This window comes from Oryx dammah, unplaced genomic scaffold (genome assembly GCF_014754425.2).
Source record: "Oryx dammah isolate SB20612 unplaced genomic scaffold, SCBI_Odam_1.1 HiC_scaffold_26, whole genome shotgun sequence".
In the NCBI taxonomy this organism is placed as follows: Eukaryota; Metazoa; Chordata; class Mammalia; order Artiodactyla; family Bovidae; genus Oryx; species Oryx dammah.
Genome location: NW_024070210.1, coordinates 39,036,560 through 39,052,706, shown reverse-complemented (window position 1 = coordinate 39,052,706; position 16,147 = coordinate 39,036,560).

Sequence of the window (16,147 nt, the reverse complement as noted above, 5' to 3'; positions counted from 1 at the left end):
CTGCCCTTAATCTTTCCCGGCATCAGGGTGTTTTCAAATGAGTCAGCTCTTTGCATCAAGTGGCCAAAGTATTGGAGTTTCAGCTTCAACATCAGTCCTTCCAATGAACACCCAGGACTGATCTCCTTTAGGATGGACTGGTTGGATCTCCTTGCAGTTCATGGGACTCTCAAGAGTCTTCTCCAACACCACAGTTCAAAAGCATCAGTTCTTCGGCACTCAGCTTTCTTTATAGTCCAACTCTCACATCCATACATGACCACTGGAAAAACCCATAGCCTTGACTAGATGGACCTTTGTTGGCAAGGTAATGTCTCTGCTTTTTAATATGCTGTCTAGGTTGTCTAAATGCTAAGATAGCAGTGTCCAAAAGATGCAGACTGCTCAACTGGCAGATATACATGAAGGAATGACTTAGCCTGAAATAGGATATCTTAAATGGAATACTAAAACACTTTAAACCACATGGAGCCCAGAGATTGAGTTTCTTAACATATGTATGAATTGTATAATTTTCTAGATCAGCCCATAAACAAACAGAGTGATCAGAGACAAAGAGCATTCACATGACTGACAAATTACCTTCACTAACTACCCTGGTTTAATTGGGTATACTATATTTTTTATGCCACAATTTAATTGTGTTTGGGCTTTTGGCTGGCAGCTTGTCCTTTCAAAGGCTCTGAGAAATTTTCTTGCTGATGGAAATGAGACTGAGCTTTGGGCAAAGTAGATCACTACAGCATTTCCTGCTGCAGAATATAATCAACATGTCATATACAGTTCCTGAAGCTGCATACACCAAAAAAGCCAGATATGAAAACTCCTTGACACCAGGAACCAAATGATCATTTAAGTAGTTACTCTAGGAGTCATGCTGGAGAATAATAGCTGACTTCATCAGTCTAGTGACAAGTCTTGCCAGCACTTTTTCCCTCAATTACTTTTCTTCTTTCAAAACTCCAGTGAAGGATGATGATTTAGTGAAAAATGACAGGCTTTTAAATACTTTAAAATACTTATCAATGTTGAAAAGCAAACAAAAATACATGAAAATAAAAGCACTTGTCAAATTTTGTTTGCTTTGCTAAAGAATCTCTTCCATAATCAAAAGAACTGAAGTTGTCCCAAGTTGGTTGTAGCTTTTTATCCTCTCATGTTGGTCTGAACAGCCAGGATTAGCATTATGTTTCTCCATGTCACTATAGAACTTTGAGATACTTAATCCTTTCCATGGATGGGGTTAGTCATAGGGCTATATCTACACTTTGGGTCTGCACATATCTGATGCTAAATGGCTGGATGAAAGTGTTAGTTGCTATTTATGTCTGAGTCTTTTAGACCCCATGGACTGTAACATGCCAGGATCCTCTGAGCATGGGATTCTCCAAGCAAGAATACTGGAGTGGATTGCCTTTCTCTTCTTTAGGGGGTCTTCTCAACCCAGTAATTGAACCTGGGTCTCCTGAAGTGCAAGCAGATTCTTTACCGTCTGAGCCAAATGGCTGAATGGACACTTTCAAGCATTTTCCTGACTTTCTAATAGACATGAAACATCTGATAGATCTTCACAATCTTTTTGACTGTAGAAAGGTTGCAAAATGGTGGCCTACAGGTAGAAGCTGGCCTGAAGATAGTCTGTTCAACTATGACATGGTTTAAAATGTCTTGATTTGGATATAAATGCTTTTAAATGGAGAAAACTTTCAAATACTTGGTTCCTACAGTTCTTACCAACTTCTTGGTTCCACAGACCTTGGGAACCCACATCCTGACACATTGATGTTTTGGTCCTGGCCCATCTAGGCATTTGAGCTTGTGACTTTGATTTAGATTTGTGATTCTTCTCTAAAGTGAAACTACTAAAAGCACAGGTTTCTTGAGTTTTGCAAAAAAGCAGAAGTACATGTTTCCAGGAAGTAAAAGGTTTTATACTCTATTTTTCTCATAAAATTTTATTTTTGCAGTTGTAATATAAGTGTTAAAATCTTGTGTGCTTTAAAGTCTTCTCTATGAAGAGATGGAATCTCTTTATGAAAAAAGTTCAACATATCTATATTATCCCAGGAAACTCTTGCCTTGGAAGATGAAAGCTACAAGTGATTTGTTGTTCTTCCAAGGAACTTTTTGAAAAAAATCAATTATTTAATAGAAACTTTTGAAAGATAGTTTATATCCTAATTCTTAAAACTCCTTGACTCAAAACTATATTCTTTTCCTATCTATAAATCCTCAATTACTGTTTCATCATTTCTACTCAATATAAACCACATCCCTGGATTAGAAGATACACCTTAAACCAGACTTCAAAAAGCCAAGTTTTTGCTCTTTACCTCTGGTACACTACTAAGACTGTCAAGGTCATGCCTTCCCTGCATTGGTAAGCAATAAACCCAACTTTGTCTTATCAGTAGGTTGTTTTGGTGATGTTTGTAGAAGCCATCATTTGACAATACCTCACAATACTGTCATCTTTCTTTTTTGTTTTCTGGTAGGTTAGGAAAATTAAGTAATACTAGAGAAAAATATAAATATAGTAAAAGCAGGAACCTAAGAAAGAAAAGTAGGTACCGTGGGATGCCACAGTTGGGAGTGAAAAGAGAAGTATATCATTTCCCTTAATAGTCTCATTTACTTCTGGACTTGTCACTCTTACATGAAAATAAATCAGAAAAAAAAAATGTCATATGATGGCTCAGATGTGAACTGATAAGAATTAGAGATTTAGTCATAAATACAAAAACAGAAAAGTAATGGAGATAGCAATGATGCTCAAAATTTTTAAAAGTCAGTATGTGTGTTAGTGAAGTATTTCATTAATGGAAGAAAGAAAACATTTAAAGATGCCCAAGACTTTAGGTATTAAAAATCTGGATAATGGTGATGCCAAGATCAGAATGGGGAAAGAGTTGAATGTTATAATTATTTTTCGCACAGATTATAAACTTGTATTTGACTCATTTTAGACTTTGACTGGGGCTTCCCTGTTGGCTCAGTGGTAAAGTATCTGCCTGCAATGCAGGAGACCCAGGTTCGACCCATGGGTTGAGGAGACCCAGGTTCGATCCGTGAGTTGAGAAGATCTGCTGGAAGGGAATGGCAACCTGCTCCAGTATTCTTGCTTGGAGATTTCCATGGACAGAGGAGCCTAGTGGGCTACAGTCCATAGGGTCGCAAAGAGTAGGACATGACTGAGCAACTAACACCTCACCTCACCAGACTTTGATTGGATAGAAAAATGAAGATATCTTTTTAAAAATAAACTGAAGGTGATAAGCCTAGAGACATGTGAGATGTGTCAAAGTAGGAAATGAATATTTGGAAGTCCTGTGAATTAACTGAACTCTTTATGGGTACAGAAAAGGATGAATAGAAATTTCCCAGGGAACCTTAAAGAGAAAGGAAAAAGATAGAAGGAAAAAGAAAAGGGAAGAAAAGAATGTCCATAAGAATGGACAAAAGGGGAAAGGAGGAAGGAAGGAAAGGAGGCCGGAAGGGTGGGGAGGGAAGGGAGAAGGAAGGAAGGGAAAAAGAGAAGGAGGGAAAGAGGGAAAAAGGGAAGAAAGATAAGAAAAACAAAGGAAAGGAAAGAGCAAGGTATTCCAATGAAGAGAAGAAAGCTAAGTGACTCAAAGATGAAAAATACCAAAATTAAAATTTAGTTTTTAGAAGCAATGAGGTTGTGAAATATACATTAAAAATGCATAAGGGTAGAACTTAACAAAAAAATCTAAATATTAATATTGTTTAGAAAAAGAATATTAGCTAACATTAGGGGAATTTTAAAGACAGGTGAAAATAAAAGCCAGGTTGAAAATTTAAGATTCTATATGGAAACATTGATAGTAAAAGAGTGCTATTTGAAAAGTCAAATTTTCAGTGGTTCTGTTATATTTCATTTATTTATTTTTAGTTTTATTGTCATATAGTTGATTTACCATGTTGTGTTAGTTTTAGGTGTATAGCAAAGTGGATCAGTTATACATATACATATGTCCACTCTTTTTTTTTTTTAGATTTTTCCCATATAGGTCATTACAGAGTATTGGGTAGAGTTCCCTGAGCTGTACAGTAGGTTCGTATTCATTATCTACCTCATATATAGTAATATGATATGTCAATCCCAGTCTCTCAATTTATCCTCCCCCCCTTCAGTTCAGTTCAGTACAGTTCAGTCACTCAGTCGTGTCCGACTCTTTGCGACCCCATGAATCGCAGCACGCCAGGCCTCCCTGTCCATCACCATCTCCCGGAGTTCACTCAGACTCACGTCCATCGAGTCCTTGATGCCATCCAGCCATCTCATCCTCTATCGTCCCCTTCTCCTCCTGCCCTCAATCCCTCCCAGCATCAGAGTCTTTTCCAATGAGTCAACTCTTTGCATGAGGTGGCCAAAGTACTGGAGTTTCAGCTTTAGCATCATTCCTTCCAAAGAAATCCCAAGGTTGATCTCCTTTAGAATGGACTGGTTGGATCTCCTTGTATCCCCCAGTAACTGTAAGTTTGTTTCTGCATCTGTAACTGTATTTATGTTTTGTAAATAAGTTCATCTGTAACCTTTTTTTAGATCCACATATAAGCAATATCTTATGATATTTGTTTTTTGTGTGTATCTGACTTCACTCAGTTTGACTATCTCTAGGTCCGTTCATGTTGCTGCAAGTGATATTATTTTTTTTTTGGCTGAATAATATTCAATTACATGTATGTACCACATCTTCTTTATCCATTCCTCTGTTGATGGACATTTAGATTGCTTCCATGTCCTGTCTATTGTAAGTAGTGCTGCAATGAACATTAGGGTGTATGTAGCTTTTTGAAATATTGTTTTCTCTGGGTATGCCTGGAGTGGAATTGCTGGGTCATATGGTTCATTGACTATGCCAAAGTCTTTGACTGTGTGGATCACAATAAACTGTGGAAAATTCTGAAAGAGATGGGAAGACCAGACCACCTGACCTGCCTCTTGAGAAACCTGTATGCAGGTCAGGAAGCAACAGTTAGGACTGGACATGGAACAACCAACTGGTTCCAAATAGGAAAAAGGAGTACGTCAAGGCTGTATATTGTCACCCTGCTTATTTAACTTATATGTGGAGTACATCATGAGAAATGCTAGGCTGGAGGAAGCAGAAGCTGGAATCTAGATTGCTGGGAGAAATATCAATAACCTCAGATATGCAGATGACAGCACCCTTATGGCAGAAAGTGAAGAAGAACTAAAGAACCTCTTGATGAAAGTGAAAGTGGAGAGTGAAAAAGTTGGCTTAAAGCTCAACATTCAGAAAACTGAGATATGGCATCTGGTCCCATTCCTTCATGGGAAACAGATGGGGAAACAGTGGAAACAGTGGCTGACTTTATTTTGGGGGGCTCCAAAATCACTGCAGATGGTGACTGCAGCCATGAAATTAAAAGAAACTTACTTCTTGGAAAGAAAGTTATGACCAACCTAGACAACATATTAAAAAGCAGAGATATTACTTTGTCAACAAAGGTCTGTCTAGTCAAGGCTATGGGTTTTCTAATAGTCATATATGGATGTGAAAGTTGGACTATAAAGAAAGCTGAGCACAGAAGAATTTATGCTTTTGAAAAAATCGTATTTCTTTTTCTCCTTATGCATTAAACTGAGCTAACTTTTCTATGTTGTTCTCACCATGAACTTTCATAAACAACTTGTCTTTTTCTTTTCCAGTAACAGCTGTAATCTCTCAAATTCCTTCCACTTACCTTCTGAACTTCAGTCTCTGCCCTTGAATGTATACTGATATCTCATTTCCTTCTCTCCTAATTCAGTTCAGTTCAGTTCAGTTGCTCAGTCATGTCCAACTCTTTGCGACCCCATGGACTGCAGTACGGCAGGCCTCCCTGTCCATCACCAACTCCCAGAGCTTACACAAACTCATGGCCATTGAGTCAGTGATGCCGTCCAACCATCTCGTCCTCTGTCATCCCCTTCTCCTCCCACCCTCAATCTTTCCCAGCATCACAGTCTTTTCAAATTAGTCAGTTCTTTGCATCAGGTGGCCAAAGTATTGCAGTTTCATCTTCAGCATCAGTCCTTCCAATGAACACCCAGGACTGATCTCCTTTAGGATGGACTGGTTGGATCTCCTTGCAGTCCAAGGGACACTCAAGAATCTTCTCCAGCACCATAATTTGAAAGCATCAGTTTTTCAGTGTTTACTCTTTTTTATGGTTCAATTCTCACATACATTCATGACTTCTAGAAAAACCATAGCTTTGACTATATAAACCTTTGTCAGCAAAGTGATGTGTTTGTTTTTTAATATGCTGTTTGCTGCTGCTGCTAAGTCGCTTCAGTCATATCCGACTCTGTGCAACCCCATGGACTGCAGCCCACCAGGCTCCTCCTAAATGGGATTTTCCAGGCAAGAGTAATATGCTGTCCAGATACTATTTAATCTTTACAAGTCTTTGCTTCCAAAGCAAACATTATTGTTTACATTTTGTCTCTGCTAGTTGTGTCCAACTCTTTGTGACTCCATGGACTGTAGTTTGCCAGGATCCTCTGCCCATGGAATTTTCCAGGCGAGAATACTGGAGTGGGTTCCATTGCCTTCTCCAGGTTTACATTTTACAGATGAGTAAATACGGCTTGGGAAGATAAATCACTTATCCCAAGTTCACACAGCTGTGAGTTTAAAAGACAAATCTAGGGCAAACTCCTAAGCAGTGCTTCATGGAACTTTGAACCAAAGCTGAAAATACATGCTCCCTTTGAAGACTAGAAAACAATGTAGTTGACATGAGGGTAAAGTAGTATATATTTAGAGAAAGAGTCAGATTGGGCTTCCCTGGTGGCTCAGATGGTAAAAAAGCTGCCTGCAATGAAGGAGACCCAGATTTGATCCCTGGGATCAAATGGTGAAAGGAATGGCTTCCCACTCCAGTATTCTTGCCTGGAGAATTCCATGGACAGAGAAGCCTAGTGAGCTGCAGTCCATGGGGTCGCACAGAGTCAGACACGACTGAGCGAGTTTCACTTCACTTTGTTTGAAATTTTCCTATTTGCAAAAGCCTAGTAACATATTGTTCTATTTGTTTACTGAGTCAATGGAGTTTATTGCTGTTCTCTGCTAGCCTGTACAATGATATGCCACAGAAGGAGTCTCAGGAAGAGCAAAATGACACTGGGTAAAACTGGCAGGTAGGGTGATGTTTTGTATAGCTCATTATAGAAGGGGCATTGATTCTCAAGTGTACAGAGAGAATTAATCTTATCACACTGGGTCGTATGACTTACCATTAAAAGGTTCTTGTTCTGTCCTGTATTTTCAGTTTATGTCTCATTAATCACCAATCTTTACTTCTTACTCACTCTGAACTCTCATTCTGAATGACCTAGTTCATCACAAACAAATAAAAATTAAACAACCATTTCAACTTGAAATAATTCAACAGATCCTTTTCTTTTCCTGCTTCATTGTATTTTCCTAAAAGACATTATAAATTTTGTGCACATAGTTAATCACAATATATAAAATTAAAACAATAATCTATGACTTTTGCATAAATAAAAACTGATAAACATATCTATTCTACTATAGCTTTGTTTTTAAAAGGAATTAGAGACTTTGATCAACAGAGCAATCTTGTTATGGTCCATCTACAGTCTAGTTTTTGATCCGTGGAAGTATCTTTAATTAAAAAATCAAAGAACTAAAATAATATTACATGAGTCCTTTTATAAAATCTCTCTCTGATCTGCTTTCTGTTTTATTAAGCAAATATATTTCTTATTCCCTGACCTTATCTTGTCCCATTCTCCTTTTCCTACCTCATTCCATAATGTTTTAGTCAGCTCAGGTCACTATAACAAAATTCCATGGACTGAGTGACTTAAACACAGACATTTCTCACATTCTGGAGGCCGGGAAGTCCAAGATCAAGGTGTGGATACATTAGTTCCTGGTAAGGACCTTGTTGGCTTTCAAACAACTGCCTTTTCACAGTGCAACCACATGGTAGAGAGAAAGAGAGAGTTGTAATCTTTTTTTCTCTTCTTATAGAATACTAATTCTATCATAGAGGCTCCATCCTCAAGACCATATCTAAACCTGATTATTTCCAAAAGGTTCCACTTGCAAATAATATCACATTGGGGATTAGGGTTTGAATATATGGATTTTGAGAGGTGATAAGCATTCAGTCCAAAACATATAACTACAGTATTCTATATCAGCCATTCCATGCCCCTTCCCACTGTGTCACATGTTATCACTCAGTTTGGACACACAGACTTAATCTCAGAGACATCAATTTCCTATCCTGTTAAATGAAAACACAAGATACCTTTACCATCCTTTAGAACACACAATGGATTATTTTAACCTCTGAATGTTCAATATCTCTGATGTTTTCTCAGAGTCATGCAGAGTAAAACAAAAATTATTAACATTCTTCAAATTATGAGACTAAAGAGATTTTTATTTCCTGTGTCAAGATAATCTCTAAACTTTATCCTTCTAACTATAATGTACACTGCTTGTTTTTTTTTTTTTTTTCTGTTGTTGTTCAGTTGCTAAGTCATGTCTGACTCTTTGTGATCCCATGGACTGCAGCACTCCAAGCTCCTCTGTCCTCCACCATTTCCCAGAGTTTGCTCAAATTTCCCTTGAGTTGGTGATGCTAACCATCTCATCCTCTGCTGCACCCTTCTTCTTTTGCCATCAATCTTTCCCAACATCATGGTCTTTTCTAATGAGTTGGATTTTCACATCAAGTGGCCAAAATACTGGAGTTAGCTTCAGCAACAGTCCTTCCAGTGAATATTCAGGGTTGATTAATTGTTAAGAATTCAGTAGTTTTTAGTTTTCACAATGTTGTTCAACCATCACCATTATTTAATTCCAGAATATTTTCATCACCCTAAAAAGAAATTCCATACCCATTACCAGTCATTCCCCATCCTCCTTCTCCCCAGTTCCTAGCAACCACTCATTTATTTTCTTTCTCTGTGGGTTTACCAGTTCTGCATATTTTATATGGCATTTTGTTTTTGGCTTTCTTTACACAGCATAATGTTTTCAAGGTTCATCCATTCTGTAGCATGTGTTAGTACTTTATTCCTTTTTATGGATTAATAACATCCCATTGCTTGTGTATGCCATACTTTGTTTAGACTTTCATCAGCTGATGGACCTTTAGATTGTTTCCATATTTTGGCTCTTATGAATAATTCTGCTATAAATACTGTTTGAGCATATGTTTTTAGTTCTGTTGGGTATGTAACTAGGAGTGGAATTGTTGGGTCATATGATAATTCTATGTTTAAATTTTTAAGAACTAACTTTTCCACAGCAGTTACAGCATTTTACACTCCCACCAGCAGTATATGAAGGTGCTAAATTCTCCATTCTCAAAAACACTTATTTTCCTTTTAAAATTTTTATTAAATCTACCCCAGTAGACATGAAATGATGTCTCATTGTCATTTTGATTTGCATGCCCTTAATGATTAATGGTATTGGTATGTTCTCATGGGCTTATTGGCTATTTATTCATTTTTTAGGAGAAATGTCTCTTCAAATCCTTTATCTCTTTTTAACTTAGACTATTTGTCTCTATATTTTTGGACTGTATGGTTACTTTATATATCCTGGATACCAGATTCTCATGATTTCAAATATTTTCTTCCTTTTGGTGACTCTTCACTTTTCTGATAGTATCTATTGATGCCCCAAAGTTTTTAACTTTGATGAAGTCCAACTTATCAAATTTTTCTGTGGTTGCTTGTGCTTTTCATGTCATAGCTAAGAAAACATTACCCAGCCCCAAATCACAAAAATTTGCACCTAACAGTTTTAGCTCTTGCATTTATTTTTTTATCTATTTTGTGGTAATTTTTTAATATCACATGAAATAAAGGGTCCAATTTCATCCTTTTGCATGTGTACATCCATATATTCCCATCATTTGTTAAAAAGACTTCTTTTCCCAGTGAATGGTCATGACCTCTTTGATGAAATTCAGTTTCTATTAACGTACAGATTTATTTATGGAATCTTAGTTTTATTCAATTGATCTACATGTCTATAACAGTACTACACCTTCCTGAATATTGAAGCTCTATACTTCTGAAATTGGGAGATATGCATCCTCCAAATTGGTTCTTTTTCAAGATTATTTTGGTTATCCTGGGTTCCTTGCATCTCCAAATAAGTTTCAGAATCAGCTTTTACATTTTGCAGGCGTGGCTCAGTTAAGGATTACAAGAGGTGAGCGCAACATAATCCTAAATGTCCTTATAAGAGGGACCCAGGGGGAGACTTGACCCTAGGAATCAGAGATTGAGATGATGTGGCCACAAACTGAAGAATGCAGTCAATCTTATGTGGCTCCAGAGACAAGAAAGAGATTCTCCACAGGAGCCTCCAGAGGAACCATCTCTGCCAACATTCTGATTTTAGTCCATAAGACCCGTGTTCTTGGTGTTCTCTGGGGATTTATGACCTCTAGAACTATAGGAGAATATATTTGTGTTGTTCTAAACTACTGAAGTGAAGTAAATTTTTATAGCAACAAAATGAAAACTAAAATAAGGAATATTGCCATGATAACAATATTGTGTTACAAGGCATGAATAAAGAATGTTTTTACATTTATTTACATTTTCTTTAATTTCTTTCAGTACTATTTTCAGTGTAAAAATCTTACACTTCCTTGGTTAAATTTATTTCTAAGTATTTTGTTCTTTTTAATGCTATTTTAAACAGGATTTTTTTCCCTTAATTTCATTTTCAAATTGTTCATTGCTAGTGTGTAGAAATAAATTGATTTTTATATATTGACCTTGTATTACCCAATAGAAATTTAATTTATTCTTTTGATTTGGAATTAAAAGTTTGTTCCAAAACTGGAATTTGTCTGTCCATGTCTCTAAGCTGTCTGTGTCCAGCATCTCCAGGGCTTCATTTTTCTCTTCAAAATAAATACCAGCCTTTGTTGGCCACATATTCATAATTTTCTTCCAACATGCAGAGAGCTGTAGACCTTACTTTTCTGTCTGGACTTCACCATAAAGTTGAAATCATATTTAATTTAAGATCTGAATTTTAGTGTATGTCAAGTGTCAATAATCCCAAATAGTAATATTTCCACATCAGTTCGGTTCAGTTCAGTTCATTCGCTCAGTCGTGTCCTACTCTTTGTGACCCCATGAACTGCAGCATGCCAGGCCTCCATGCCCATCACCAACTCCTGGAGTCCACCCAAACCCATGTCCATTGAGTCGGTGATGCCATCCAACCATCTTATCCTCTGTCATCCCCTTCTCCTCCTGCTCTCAAACTTTCCCGGCATCAGGGTCTTTTCAGATGAGTCAGCTCTTCGCATCAGGTGGCCAAAGTACTGGAGTTTCAGCTTCAACATCAGTCCTTCCAATGAACACCCAGGACTGATCTCCTTTAGAATGGGCTGGTTGGATCTCCTTGCAGTCCAAGGGACTCTCAAGAGTCTTCTCCAACACCACAGTTCAAAAGCATCAGTTCTTCGGCACTCAGCTTTCTTTATAGTCCAACTCTCACATCCATACATGACCACTGGAAAACCCATAGCCTTGACTAGATAGACCTTTGTTGGCAAAGTAATATCTCTTTTGAATATGCTGTCTAGGTTGATTAAAACTTTCCTTCCAAGGAGTAAGCGTCTTTTAATTTCATGGCTGCAGTCACCATCTACAGTGATTTTGGAGCCCAGAAAAATAAAGTCAGCCACTGTTTCCACTGTTTCCCCATCTATTTCCCATGAAGTGATGGGACCAGATGCCATGATCTTAGATTTCTGAATGTTGAGCTTTCCACGTAAGTAAACAAAATGTCATTAGTTCTTTCCTATTCTAGATTACACTAACTTTTTCTCTCTTTATTCATAGAAATTCTATAGTTTTGCTACATCCCTCAAATGTGATTCCAAACATTGTCAGCTGGTGAGCAAAGAGTGGCTCAGATAATCAACTAGGAGAATTATTAACATTTTCAATCCTGTGTAATCAAATATCTAAGGAATAAGAAGCCCTAAACGAACTGGCATTTCCCCCAGATAGCTGGCATTTGGAAAATGTGGGTATTATTGACAAGATAGCTGATATACAATATTAGAAAGAAATTTTTTACTCCAGGATAGACAGGGTGAAGCCTTCGGACAAAAGAGAGGAAAAAAAAAAAAACAACTTGCATATGTTCATTACAGCCATATAAAGCTTAGCATTTCACACCTTGTCAGAGTTATCAGGTACTGAGCTGTCTTTGAATCTAATTTTCATTCCAACCGAAATGTGAGAAGTCAAATCACTGCATAGTGAAAAATGGAAAGCTTTCTTCACTGTGCAGTTTGCTGCAATCAGGTCTAAGGGGAACTCAGAAAAATCATACATTAAAAAACATTAGGTTGTATTTGTTCAATGCAAACTGTTTTACTTGATAATGACAAATATGAGCTCTAAATTGCCCATGTTTAGAAAACTTACATTAGTAAACATCTCATGTGACACAGTTCTAACTTGTTTACTGACACAATCTAGTGTATTTGTTGATTTAAAATTTTTTAACCTCTTAGGTTTTGAAAGTGTTAAGAAATTCTAATACATGTTAGAGAAAGTACTAGGAAAGTACTAGTACCTATGAAGAAGGTATATGCACAAATTTGTTGTGTGAAATCCTCTCTTTCTTTATTTTCAACCTATGGATAAACCTACCAAAAAAGAAGAGAACAAGGAAGGATGGTAAAGTGAACTAATTTCTTTAAAATTGCACCTGGATTAAAAAAAAAAAAAAATCCTCCTTTTAGGATCATTTACTTTCCCAAGGACTGAAAACATAAAGGGTGGTGCCATGGGTGGGACTCCTTGTGCTGGCTCCTGGGTGGGAATTGTTGTTGGATAAATTTTGTTTCTTTTTTTTGTTGTTATTCAAATTTTGTTTCTTAACTTGAGTGCTGCTTTCATTGTGGTTTTACCTTGCGATAAATGATTGAGCTCCTAAACTAATAATCACATGATTAGGTGAATTGATGTTTGGATAAAGAGACAGATAGGTAGATAACTAAGTGATAAAGCAAATTATATTGAATGTTAATGATAAGAGTATAGAAGGTGGGCACATGAATGTTTAATATAAAATCCTTTCAATTTAGCTGTGTGTTTAAAATTTACCCTATAAAATGTTGAAAAAAGTAGTAAATAAATGCAAGTCAAAATCTTAGATTAGGTGGTCATGGAGAAGAAAGTTCTTAACTCAATTTTCCAGTATACTGTATAGTAAACTCTACATGGGACATGATAAGAAACATGAGAGAACTGTCAAAACAACACAGAATTACCCACATAAATTGTGAATTCTCTTATGTTTGCTTGGTGACTGGATTAAAATGTTACACAATTTTTTTTTCCAAGGTAGAAAATATAACTAAATATAAGTGGTGAGTAGAATCCTATTGAGATCTATTGCTGCCCAAGTAATTTGAGCTCTTACAAATGTTTTAGTCATGCCAGGACTATGATAAAAGAGAATTGCGAGATTAAATCAATATTCAAGAGAGAAAAGGCTATTTTGTTTATCTGGACTTTCTGGCAGGGTGATTTGTCTACATAACATCAGAAGGCACCTTGCAAGTGTGGCTTCTATGAGGAGTATCTTAGAGTTAGTGATTGCACAGTATGTGACAACCCTATTTTCTGGTTAACATATCTTTTCCTGGGATTGTTTAAAATAGTGAAAAAAAAAAATCTTAGTAGCAGCATAAACACTCAGTTCCATCTTCATGCCTCCCCTCATTCACTAATTTCTGTCCCTGCCAAAGGTAAAAAACCTCCTGATATGTTTGATTACACTTTATTTGAATTTCTATATAATTTTTTCAAATAAGTATGGATATTACACATTGCACTTATCTTGTATCCTATTGTGTAAATGAAATTTCCCCATTGGTATTCTTTTGTGTTGAAGCTCTTTTCCTCAGTATTATGTTTATGAGATTCATTCATGTTCCTGCATGTACTTGTTTTTTACTTATTTCCATGCTGCAAACTATTTCACTGTATGATTCCACCTCATTATTTTGTCCTATCTAATATTAGCAGAAATTGAGTTACTTTTATTTTGGAGTTAATAAGAATTTTATGATGAGGCACGTTCTTATCTATATACTTAATGTATTGATGAGGCTTATATTCTTCTAGTATTAAGTAGAATAACTGATGATGGCTTTCCTGATGGCTTAGATGGCAAAGAATCTGCCTGTAATTGCAGAGACCTAGGTTTGATCTCCGGTTCAGGAAGACCCCCTGGAGAAAGGCATAGCAACCCACTCTAGTATTTTTGCCTGGAGAATCCCATGGACAGAAGAGCCTAGTGGGCTACAATCCTTGGGGTCACAAAGAGTCAGACATAACTGAGTGACTAAGCAAACACACAGTACAATTGACTTCTAATCAATTAGTTTTGGTAAAACATGAAAAAGGATAATTAACCTTATATTAACCCTATTAACAAATATAATTTTAGCTATATTACTTGTATTTATTACCTTCTGACTCCCTCAACTAAGTGTTTATTCAGAAGAAAACAAGCCTTTATGAGTACAGATTTGACCCTAGAGGATCAACTCATCTTCCTTTCTCTGTAAAATAATTTTTAGTAGCCATTACGTTGCTTCTTTTTGATTTAGAAATTGCACTCCTCTTACCACTCCCTTGATCATCACAAATAATTTAAACACTATACTCATTATAACCCTATTTCTAATTTTATTATTACAATAAGCTTAGCCTACAAATTAACTCAAAAAGGACTAAAATGAGCCAAATATAGTATTTAGTTCAAAATAAATGATTTTAACTCATTAGATTATGATTAAATGCATAATTACCAAGTGGCTTCAGTATATATAAATATTATCATAGCATTTACATTTTCCCTTATAGGACTATTAATATATAGATCTTATTTAATATCATCTTTATGATGCTTAGAAGGCATGATATTATCACTATCCATTATAGCAACCATAATAATCTTAAATGCACACTTTAACTAGCATAAGGCCAATTGTATTATTAGTATTTGCATCCTGCAAAGCAGCACTTGGGTTGTCTCTACTAGTAATAATATCAAATACATATGACACTGACTATATATAAAACCTCAATTTAATGCTAAAAATTATTATTCCTACTATAGGAATAATCCTACTATATCCTACTATAAAATATCCTACTATAACTACTATTAGTTATACTAATACCCCTAACTTGATTCTCAAAGAATAGTATAATCTTATATCAATACTACAACTCACAGCTTACTAATTAGCCTTACACACCTACTCCTCCTTAACCAATTCAACACTAATCACCTTAATATTTCATTACTTTTTTCTCTGACTTCTTATCAATACCACTACTAATTTTAACAACATGATTGTTACCTCTTATATTAATAGCTAGCCAACATCATGTATTAAAAGAATAATTAACCTGAAAAAATTATATATTACTATACTAATCATACTACAATTATTTCTAATCATAACATTTACTTCTATAGAATTAGTTCTCTTCTACATTTTATTTAAAGCAACACAAGTCCAACACTTATATTGTTACCCAATGAGGTAATCAAACAGAATGTTTTAATGCATCATTTCTTACTTTATACACTTGTATCCCTCCCCCTTTTAGTAAAACTAGTCTATATCCAGCATATCACAGAATCGCTAAATTTTCTGATACTTCAATACTGAACCCAAATAATATCCAACTCCTGACCCAATGTTTTTGTATGATTAGCATACATAATAGTGTAAAATACCTTTATAGTGAAAATACCACTATATGGTCTTCATCTTCGATTGCCTAAAGCACTTATAAGAAACCCCTACTGCAGGTTCCATGGTACTTCTAGCCATTATTACTGAAACTTGGAGGCTATGGCATATTATGAATTACAATACTAAATCCACTAACAGACTTTATAGGATATCCTTTTATTATATTATCCTTATGAGGCATAATCATAACTAGTTCAAACAGACCTAAAATCACTCATCACATATTCTTCTGTCAGCCATATAACACTTGTTATTGTAGCTATCCTTTTCCAAACACCTTGAATCTACACAGGGG